Below are 12,498 nucleotides of genomic sequence, written 5' to 3'. Positions count from 1 at the left end.
GTAACTGTTACATTGAGCTCAACTTTACGCTTATAATTCTTTAGGTCAACAACAGTACCTTTCAAAGTTGCTGTCTATTTTGTTGCGTTAGTTGTAGAGACTTGTAACTTAGGAATGGATCCAGAAGTAGCCATCGACGGTGCGTTGTTGTTGGACATTTACATATAAAGGGAAAATTTAGTAAGGACAGTTTCCGCCTGATGCTCCTATGTGACAGTTATTTCGATACATGTTTGCATTTCTAAAGAATAAACCCCTTAACCTGAAATTGCTCTGCCGTTTGACCTTAACAACAATATTTCGTAATCTATCCACCAGGAAGGATGGCATCTATATAACCTCGATCCAATACGAATAATCATTGCAAACAGGTAGAGGCAACAAAATAGCACTCCTTTACCCCTCGCTTATGTACGTATTGGCAAAATCGAAAAGGTCGTCAATGTCTTTTTTTAAATTTTAAAGCAATCGAAATTAACAAATATCGTAATTTGAAATAATGCTATATAATATTTCCGATTTATACATGTAGTTAATGTTTCGCACATTTTCTGAAGAACTGCTATTACAGCTTTTTTAGTGCTAGTTTCAATGATTATATATGTTTTAAATTGATGTAAATACTCTTTTATTGTACTCAAAATATTAATGCTCATACCTATGTATTGAAATTGCCTTTATTAAGCTGTCACATCTATATAATAGCCAATAAAGTCTCAAATATCAAATCGGATTAATTCAATGAGAAAGCTCAGTCATTTTGTTTAAAATTATTAATCGGCCTGTACTTTTTTCGTTGGGAAAGGTTCCAAACTAGGGGAAATTTCGACCACGCCTTTATTAGAAATACAATATTTTTGTTTAAGGGGTTAACCTCAAACAATCAATTGATATATACGATTATTAACTCTGATAATTTTTCTTTTTGCAAAACGTTCTGTGTTGAATATTACTTTTTTATTCTTATTATGTATTTACTTAAAATTAGATTAACACTAATTAGAGGACGTCCCAAAGTTCATAGTCTAAAGATACGCCTGTCGAGGATCTGTAACCTTCATGTACGTGTTAATCTACTGATAAGCAAGTAACGTTTAAACTGCTTATACTCAGATACTTAATATTTGTATTCATATATAAATGCTTCATAAATCATGTTACCCCTGCCAGGATAACCAATAATACTGAATAATGCTGGCTAGATCCTACTAGGATTTCTATATTTTCCTTCGTCATTGTAAAAATAAATCGTTGACATGATTTGAATTCCGATAAAGGGCATCGGGTATTTGATAAAAAGTAGAACTGCTTCCATAAGGTATTCAGGTATTATGACCATCAATTAGCTATTTAACGTTTAATAGTTGTTCTTTATATAAAATTTGTATTGAAGTTCTTTGATGATGAGTTCTTTTTTAATAAATTGAAGTACATTTTTACTCAGACAAATTGCATGAATTGTAACTTAGATATGTATTTTAGATACAATTTAGAGCGTCTCCGTTATATTCACTAAAATACCAACTGTTGGTGATTACGAGATGAAATAAATCTCATTGAAACAAACCTTTTTTAAATTTTAGGTATCATATGCAAAGGCCGATATCTAAATATAATTTATATTGAATATTTTTTTTTATATTTCAGATTGTTATCATCATCACAATTTGCACTGGATTTGATTTAATTTATATTGACTTAAATCATTTAAAGAAAGAAAACCTAAACTGAAGATATATATTCACCATGAGCCTCGTCCGCAATTAAACAGAAGTATTGTCGTTTACCATTAGCCAAGATTCAATTACTAAATACATATATTCTTCATAACTGGAACCAACTTTTCACGAGTACAGTTATTTTTTATCAGTTTTGAGGCTTCCACGCTAGACCTTAACAATTGCTTTCTTAAACTCTATGAAGGCACAAAGCAGTTTAGTTTTTGACACCATTCTGCTCACATATGAAGTTCAACTGTTTGTAGAGTTTTGTGCTGTTCTTCTATGTTTCTTGTTTGTGAATATTTGTTTTTTATGTTCTATGTCTTTGGCGTTTGCCGAGTGCCATTTAAACCGGGTTTATGTATAAACATTTTGCTACTGAGCTTGTTTCTGTAGCTTTTCGCATTAATATTAATCAAGGAGTTCATTTTTTAACATGTTTTAACATGACTTGACTTTGATTTATAATTGCAGTTAACAATTTGCCTGAAAATCTAAGTAAAGTAACAGGCCTATATTTGTCAGATTTTTTTACATCACCTTAATTTGTATATTGGGGTACTCTAGCTCATACTAACCACCTTCATGGTAGGTTGCACGTTTTCATAATTGTGTAAGTAATTGCATATATACGTATGTCCACAAATAAATTACAATATTTGCCACTATACCTTCCGTTCTATAAGTTCTATATTGCTCAGTTTCTTCAGCAGTAATTTTCTAGGGTGTTAATACTATCAATATTTAGATAATCGACCTGTGGTTCTTTATAACTATCATCTGCAGAGTTCAGGTGTCTTCAAATGTTAATCTCTTCTTAATCAACTTCAACATTTTACCATTTTATGTGTAATAAGTATTCCTTAGGCGATTGACTTGACATTTTTTTCCGTTTCAAAATCGACCATTTGTTTTCCTATGCATTCATCTGGCATTCACCATTTCATTTGTATGCATACATTGTATTTGTCTTTAATGCTTTATTTCTGCGTTTAAATATTAATGGCTTGATTCCGTTTTACACAAGTCCCAAACATATTCCTAGCTTTGACAATAGCATTTTTCGTTCGTGTGTCACCTTCTTCGCCAATACTATTAAACAAAGTAATGTTTTTGTTTTTATCTTTCGATCATCCACACTTGCTGAATACGTATCCTTCTTATTATGTGCAGAAACATGCAGATGTATGCTGGGATTGCATTTCGATTCAGTCGGGTCAAGGTCATAGTAGCTGTTAGTAATGAAAGCCCTTCAAGGGTAGAAAGGCTGTGGGCCCTGACTTACTTTTTTGACAATTCTGTCCACAGGTAATTAAAATCGAAACAAAATCGAATGAGTGGTCCCAAACTGTAACCTATAAGTGCATGTCATTATCTAAGAATATGTTATAAATACTAATAATCCAATATGACAAGGATCTATAAGTATTGCTTTCATCTTCCTAGTTTATTGTTTGTGTTTAGTAAATTGAATGTAACCCGAGAACGGTTTGACTATTTGTCGTAGGTAAAGTATGGCAGTGTCTTTAAGTCCATTTTAGTTTCCACTTTGTGTGTAATTATCTATATTTATCTATTCCCTCGTTCGATCACCAAGATAAATTTAAAAGTCTTCGGCTTGCATTCAAATTCAAATTAACGTTTCAATTTTAGGGACGTACTCAATAAAGTGGTCTTTAAATTCACACCATTTTGAACCGCCGCATAACATCATTAGTCCCATTTTGTGGCCCTGGCGCAATGATATTTTAACATGTCATGCCAAAGAATAAATATGACGATACCTGATTTCAAGTGTCATGAATTTTTACATTATAAAGAAATGAATGTAAGTTTATTTTTACATAGACACATTACTTGACACAAATGTCGCCAAAAAAGAAGATTTTATTTTTTGTTCGGGAAGCAGTATGAAGCTTCACTGTTACAGCAAAATGCCGTAAATTTAAAGTTATACTACACTAATGTTCTTAAATAGTATGATGCATATAACTGCCGTAAGATAAGTCAAAAGGCTTGAGGCTGATATCTTAAAAATGAGACTGCTCAATAACTTTTGTTAGGATCGGATTGTATTGGTGACACTTTGCATGTACAGAGATAAGAAGAACAAAAATATGTGACAGGCAAAGTTTGAAAATACAGAACGTGACATATTTAGGGTAATAGATATTTGATGTGTGTGTTCTTTCATATCAAGCTATTTATATTATAGAGTAAGAGGGTTTTCCCAAATCAAACCATTTAAACTATAAAGTAAGAGGGTTTTCCAAATCAAGCCCTTTGAAATATAAATTAACAAGGATTTCCAAATCAAGTCTTTTGAACTATAAATTAACAAGGATTTCCAAATCAAGTCTTTTGAACTAAAAATTAACAAGGATTTCCAAATCAAGTCTTTTGAACTATACCGTAATATGTGTTTCAGGCCATTTCAACCATATAGTAAGTAAGGTAACATTCTTCTGTATCATGTGTTTAGTTTCATATCGTCCGCTTTATTCAATAATTTTGAAGAAATAAGCTGTCTGAATTCTTTAGAAAAATAAAAAAGTAATGAACGGATTCCCCGCAGTCCATTCTACTTAAATCATTTCATTGTACTATGTTTGAGTGTCTATTCTTTGTTTCCTTTAACTCCCTACTCGGAACGGTGACAAGTATACGGTAAAGTAACTTAACCGTGTCATAAATATCGTGCGGATAAATTACAACCCTATACACTTTAACACATTTAAGTTATTGAACGTTTTCTTTGTCTACATGGTACAAAACAAAAACGCCACACACACACACATACACACACGCACACACGCACAAACACAAGCACACACACACACACACACACACACACACACACACACACACACACACACACACACACACACCTCAATGACTCGGTGAAGTAACTCGGTGAAGTGGCTACTCATGCCAGATGGTGTTTATCATGTACGGTATACATACACTGTCCCTTGTAAGTTTAGTTTGTAAAAAAAATGGAGCGGTAGCGCTGATTATAGGTTTTATCTGTAATAAGTTACTACTTCTCAAATTTATATACACTAAGATATCAATATGTGTTTAATAAAACAGAATAGAATTGTAATAAACGCAAAGATAACAGAGTTTTGTTGAAAACAAATTGCAACCATGGATAATCGGGGGTTTCCTTCTTACTTACGATTTAAACACTATTTTAATGCCAATCAAAACATACATAAGTAACAAAACACACATGTCTTTTATATCAACACACACACACACAACCAAAGCATAGAAAGCTTAGAAATTAAATCGCACGTTGCATGCAAGGTTTTACTGCAGTTAACAAGTCCTTCGACCAGTTTAACATCTTCGTCACTTTATTTAATGTTACTAAGAACCATTTCGCCTTTACATGGGATGGACGGTTTGTGTGACCTGGTTTTTGGCCTTCTTGTGCAGACACACGGCGAGGATGACGTTGATAATAAACAGCACCACCGCGACGAGGACAGGTATTAACCACCAGGGCACGTTGCTGTTGCCGATTGTGCCGTTGTTGCTGCCACCACCCGATAATGAGTTGCTTTTACCGTCACCTATATCATAAAGAGGAACTGATTGGAAAATTATACTCTTTTACGTCTTTCGAATTAGTATACAAGATGAAGTGAATCTGTTAACTATAAGGTCGAAATCACCTTAAAATTTACTGCTAAAGCCTTTAATACAACTTAGTTTTAATTTGCATAACAGTTATCAGTATTATTCTGATGCATTTTTTTATATTTTGATTAGACAAACGAGTGCAGTAAATATGCATATATGCATGTATATTTAAGAAGAAGACTGATACTGATGATAAAACCCGTTTAGGAAACGGCATAAAGCGAGCCTTGGCTCGAGTGTCATGAAATTTTGCATTAAATAGTAATAAATGTAAAATTATTTTATTCGACACAAATGTCGCCAAAAAAGAAAATTTTATTCACTGTTCGGGAAACATTATGACGATCAATTGTTAGAGCGAAATGACGTAAATTAAGTTATATTACACTAGTGTTATATAAGTAGTATGGTGGCATTTAACTGCCGTAAGATAACCTATTAACGTTCTCGAATTGTTTCGTGTTTACCACCTAAATTTTCGCGATAATTAACTAGCTATATTGTTAATATTCGTGAAACGTTTTCTGTAAGATAAATATCATAAGACTAAAACCTGGCTTAACAGTGCATAGAACTGCCACCTGTTACCATTTTAGTTGTACAACATTTACAGGTTAATTTGTTATGATTTGCGAATTTCACTTAGTAAGTAACATACTTACTGGCTAACTAGATAAGATTCGTGTTACCACTGACCTATAAATGCATTCCAGACTCAGGCGCAAACACGTTATCTAGTTATGGTTTGCGAAATCCACTTAGTAGGTTACATACTAACCTGTTAACTCGAAAAGATTCGTGTTACCAGTTACCTATGAATGCATTCCAGATTCAGGCGCTAAACGATTACTTAGTCATGGTTTGCGAATTCCACTCATTAGTAAGTGATATACTAACTGGTTAAGATTGTGTTACCACTTACTAAGTGAAATTCGCAAATCATAAGTAGATAACTAGTTGTATAAAAAATATTTTTTATGTATAACTGGTAACACGAATCTCATCTAGTTAACCAGTTAGTAGTTATTATGTTAGTTATTAAGTGGAATTCGCAAACCATAACTAGATAACCAGTAACTGCTAGAAGCCAAAGGTGCATTTATAGATAAGCGATAACACGAATCTTATCTAGTTAACCAATTAGTATGTTACTTAAGTGGAAAAGTCGCAAACCATATCTCGTTATCCTGTTAGTGTTGTATAGCTAAAAGGGTTATAGGTGGCAGTTCTGGGCACTTTCAAGCCTGTTTTAGTGTTATGATATTTATCTTACCAAAAACGTTTCGCGAATATTAACGAGATGGCTAGATAATTATCGTGAAAAATAAGTGGTAAACACGAAACATTTCGGGACCGTTATCAGGTTATCTTACGTCAGTTATATGCCACAATAAAGTACATATGTTATGGTTCCATTACAAATAACACATAAATTCACGTTTTGTTTAAGTTGTATTATTAAACAATTTTGGATTATTGTGAAAATTCACCTACCACCGCCAGTGCCATAGGAAATATTCCGTATTGCTGTCGCTGTTTCAATAGACGGTGTTGTTGCCGTGGATTTTGCTGAAGTCATTCGGGCTGCCATTTCTGGTGAACATGTACAATTAAACGAGATGGAATAGTCTGGGCATGACGCGTTCACAGTTGCACGATAACACGTTGCTCCATCAATAGGCTCCATGCAAGTGTACACGAATGTTTTGTCTCCGCTCGTCGCATTAACCTTACCCGAGAAGGGTTCTCCTTTTGAATCCATACATCTAATTTTACTGATATAACCACCAATAATTGGAGGGCAAATCTGGTCTAACTCGCCCTGACTGAGCTTTTCAATTTCATTTGTGTTGTTCCCCGGATGGTTGTTGTTGATCCAATCGGACCAATCGTTGCATTTAGGTGGAGGCAAAGTAACATCTCTCCTGTACCGTTCACCCAGGTATGTGTTGTCTCCGTCTTTCAAGTGGTCATCAATGTCTTTTCCATTACTGTAAAGAATAAAAGTAATGAGATACGGCTTCTAATTAGCAGTTTGAAATTATTTAAATATTATTTTTCATGCTTGTTACTGTCGGCATTGTTTTAAAAAACGACTTCAGGTAAGTGATAGATACACGAGTAAATGAGTAACTGAGTTTACATATTGTCAGAGTCGTTTATAATTTTTATCCTGCTTTAAGTGTTAAAGATCATTAATTACCTCTATTTATTTTGAAATGGCCTTATGTAAGCTTTATAAGCGCCTTTTCGATTAGGAAAATGAGCGCGACAAAATCCAAATTAGGATAATTGGAAGCATGTCTTAATTAAAAGTAAAATTATCAAAATACACAGTTTTGACCCATTAATACACAATGTTTTACCATTATAAATTAAGCCGCCATGTCCTTTCTCCATTTTATTAATTTTGGGAGGCGGTTGACGGTGTGAAATTCGGACTGTTTGGGGAAAATGTAGACATTTTGCCAGGGGAAACAGCCTGCTGTATCTTATATGATGAACTTCATATGGATTGTATTTTTAAATTTGATAAAGTGTGGTAAAAAACGAAAATAACTATAATATTGGATTGCAGTCGTCGAGGTTAGGATTGACTGACCATCAGTTGTTTTAGAAAAGCTCCGTGTAAACTATTTTTACTTCAAAATGAACGATCATATAATGATCTAGCATAAAGAAAATTTGAGGACCTTCCAAAGTTCAAATTTGACGATTCACTGATAATCTTAGCAAGTAATGTTTAAGATGAATACAGTCAGATACATAAAGATATACTTTTTGTTATTATATAATGGATTCAAAAAGATAAATAATACCATATTGTGTTTACTTTTACTGCCACTGCCGTATCCATAAAAATGATACTGTTGATAACAAACGTATCAACACTTATTACACAATCATCTAATCTGTATCTCGACAAAACACTATGTGCTTTAGATTATTTCAAAATTATAAATTATTATTATTATCATGAATTTGGTTTCTGAAAATGAAAATGTGGAAACAGTCAAATATACTTCGTTTTCTACATTAGTGAGAAAATAATTGCAAAATGCGTTTTCCTACTTAAGAACTAAACGAAATATGCTATGAATATTTACACTTGAATAGTAACGAATGTGTAGTTTCACCTTAACGTTATTGTTGTTTATTTGTCGTTTAAACTGTATTTTCATTGACATATCAAGTAAACTGAATTGTACAGTATTATATATTTATATGTATGTAGAAGCGTGGCAGTATATTTTACTGAATAAAGTCTGAGATATTTAATAAAGGGTTCTTTACTTGTGTTATCCGCATAGTTCAGTGTGAAACATTATGGAAATTAACAGCTTTTTGTCAAAAATGTTTAGTCGGAAACTATTGATTCAGTTTACGCGTTATGTGTTCGTATATGATCAACAATTGTATTAAAACATGACGCAGTCTACACCGCTCAAAGAGACTCATCTCCGCTTTCTGACCGGATTTTGATTATAAGACTAGGTTATTCAAATACTACAATAAACCTGTTCTTAAAAACTAGTATTGGCAATGCTCCGAAAATTGGAGTCCTTATTTTTCGAGCTTATAAAGCAAATGTCGTAAATGTATAACAGCCATGTTTCCGAATATAACGCAGATAGTTTTGGTTTGAAATAGTTGAATTTGACTTCCAAATGAGCGAATTTATCGTATTTGCTACAACGGATGGATATTTTGAGCACTGCTACGACAGACGGAAGATTTTAGGTTGTTAATGATATATAATATAGAGTTATTTTTGTCGCATATTTTCAGAAGCCAAGATGACATGGACTGAAATCTAAGATCAAATGAGACCAATTGCGACGCAATAGGCACTATTTATATATAAAGCGTTCTCGAAAGCAATATCAATTTAAAGCGCTTTAATTTCCATTTAACGATTTCCAAATAAACAATAACTAAGACCTAATTGCACTATGTATATCAGAAAGTAAAGAACAATATTCATAAACTTTAAACTATGTAAATATATGAATGACAATTTTAGATATTATTGTATACATTACAGCGTGTGCATTTGTTCATACCTCAAAAAGGTGACCAAGATCAACAAGAGCTGTGCCATATCTATTAAAATCAAGTATTGAGACCTCCCTGCAATTGGCATGTGATGGATATAAGCGATATCAATAAAAACTTCATCACCAAATTACTTCTATTTCACTTGTATTAGAACACAAAATGAGTTTAAATATGAATGTAGGAGTGCCTTTTAAGTTACTGCTGTGCAAGTATATCTTGACGAAAGCGAACTTTACATGGAACTGGAACGAACTGATGGAAAAGGGGTCTTAGTATTCGTTTATTTTCAGTAACGCTAACTGGCGTTTATGTTTATGTGATAGCCCAGGTATAATATTGATGATATTAAGTCTGTTCCTGCAATTAATATATCCAATGAATTTGATTAAGTTAAAAGCCCATATCCAGTCGCAATGACATTGATAATAATACACCTGAGAAAATACATCAACCTTTGTAGGTGCGCTGAATGAAATAAAGTTATTAACATTCTTTTTAGTAATTATTCTTACCTCACAGCGAGCAGAATGAAACAAAACGCAGCAAAATAATCTGAAACGTTTAGAAACCAATTATTTATCGTTTAAATATATTTTAGATCTTTAACGACTTTTAAAACATTTTAAATTATTAATCAAGACTTAAGTTAATCCAAATTGTGTTTTAACATTGTTGACTTAAACATAACTAAACATACAACTATTCAATTTTAATTTCGAAATAAACTGTTAAGTAAAATGCAATTTTAACACCTACATGCAGTCATTTTCACTACCACTGCTGTTTCCATCAAAACTGCTACTGTAGATCACACATCAAAAATTTAAATCATCTCACCTCTACTCGACAAAACAGCATTTGCCTTAAACTGATTTTGGCATTTTCTTAAGTAGAAATCCCCCCCCCCATTTTTATGGGTTTTCTTCTTCGTTCTGTTTGGGTGGGTAGTGGTTGAGACTGAAGTTGGGGGTGGTGTATTCTTTATATAAACAAGGATGGCCAATGGTTATATATTTTTCTATTGCGCAAAGTTTTTTAGATGACTCCTATTTTGTGATCTTTGCTTAAAGTTAAAATTAAAGAAAACAATCGACAATATGTTGTACAAAGTATAAGAAAGTCACATGCCGAATGCAATGATGTATGTCTTTTTTAACCAAGACCTAGTCTTTTTGAGTATGGAACTTAATTGTTGTATGCCTTAACTGCCTTTGCAGCTCCTATGTTAATTGGACTTGTAAGGCAAACGAAATTAAATCTAATGACCATTCGGAACAAAATTTCTGCTAGTTATTTGTTCTAAAACATGAATATTTCTGATCCATTGCGAATTTCTATGAAACCGTAAGTACTAATAAATACATAACACTACTTTTGAACTTTGGTTACAATTTAAATAAAATATTATATGTCAGAATGAATAAAGTGATGGATGCCAAAATTCAAAATAAAGTGTCTAGAACAGACAACACACCTAAGAGAGTGTTGCTGCAGATTTTGAAGATAATTACGCGTTTAAACATAGAATATATGCTGTATTTATAAGCACAAACAACTGTGAAATTTCCATGAATATATGTCTACTATATAATTTATTAACTGTAAACAGAGTTAATAATCATGTGTTCTGCTTTCTGACAGCTTGCATTAGGAACTATTTCTTTTGTGTAATACTCACATTGCACGAAGTTTCCAACAAGAACAAAACTCACATTGGGTAGTGCAGAACTTCAAATTTTGATAGCAGTAAATGTGTGAAGTGGTTAAGCCTTTGTACGGTTTTACCAAAAAAAAGAGAATTTGGGGAATATGTTTCATTGTAGTTCAGTTTAATAAGCCAGGCGCTGTGTATATCCCGGACAATTTTTCGACCCGAGAAGGGTTCTATATATAGTTGTCTATGATAATGCTTCGTAGTCTCTGCATAGAACTCAAGTTATTGAGTTACCCAAATTAAAATGAAATATGTTAAGTCGTGTATCTCGAAAAGTCCATAACAGTCACTTCTAAAGCAAAGTCAATCATGTTTCTTTAAAATGCGCCGATCATCTTCTTTTTTTTTAAATATTTCATGATGCATTTAGTTACAAAATGCAACTTTCTGAAAATTTGGAAGTTTAGTACAGTATGTATCAAGTAGAATTTATCAAAATTGATAATGCACTTCATATGGATTGAGTGGATCAGCAGTTAGAAAGCCAATAAAAATAGGTCCACTTGATTACAAAAGATATGACAACTGTTTTATCAGGTAGGTATGAAAAGTTGAGCTTACGAAGTCTCTTATTAAGTATCTTATTTGTAGATAAAGACAGCAAAGCTTATGTCATCAAGTGTCTTGTTTGAATAATGTTTTCCTTCTTATTGAGATATGTCGGACAACTCGCTGGATTTTCGGGCATTTTCGCAATACTGTCAGCTTGAAGTATCATAAGTCATCAATAATGATCACCTTTATTGTCTACTACTATCTTTCAAGATGAACTACCCTAGAAGCTCTAGATGTGTCATTCTTTCGAAATCTCATCAATATTTTTAAATATTTTATCGTAATGTTTTTATTAAGAAACAAAACAAACATACATACAGCGTGTAGCAAACAAAACTACAACATGACACACAAAGTACTTAATACATGTGTTTAATATTGACAGTGTCTAACCCTTGTCAAAACTATAACATGAAATACGAAGAACATTAACATATTTATTTTAAATTAACCACTGTTTAACCATTGTCAAAACTATAACATGAAATACGAAGAACATTAACATATTTATTTTAAATTAACCACTGTTTAACCATTGTCAAAACTATAACATGAAATACGAAGAACATTTACATATGTATTTTAAATTAACCACTGTTTAACCATTGTCAAAACTATAACATGAAATACATAGACCTAAACAAATGTATTTAAAATTAACCACTGTTTAACTATTGTCAAAACTATAGCATGAAATACAAAGAACATTAACAAATGTATTTTCAATTAACCACTGTTTAACCATTGTCAAAACTATAACATGAAATACAGAGACCTAAACAAATGTATTTAAAATTA

The sequence above is a fragment of the Mya arenaria genome, chromosome 11, assembly GCF_026914265.1.
Source record: "Mya arenaria isolate MELC-2E11 chromosome 11, ASM2691426v1".
NCBI classification, from domain to species: domain Eukaryota; kingdom Metazoa; phylum Mollusca; class Bivalvia; order Myida; family Myidae; genus Mya; species Mya arenaria.
The sequence above is the reverse complement of the archived record's forward strand: the minus strand, read 5'-3'. Positions refer to the sequence as shown.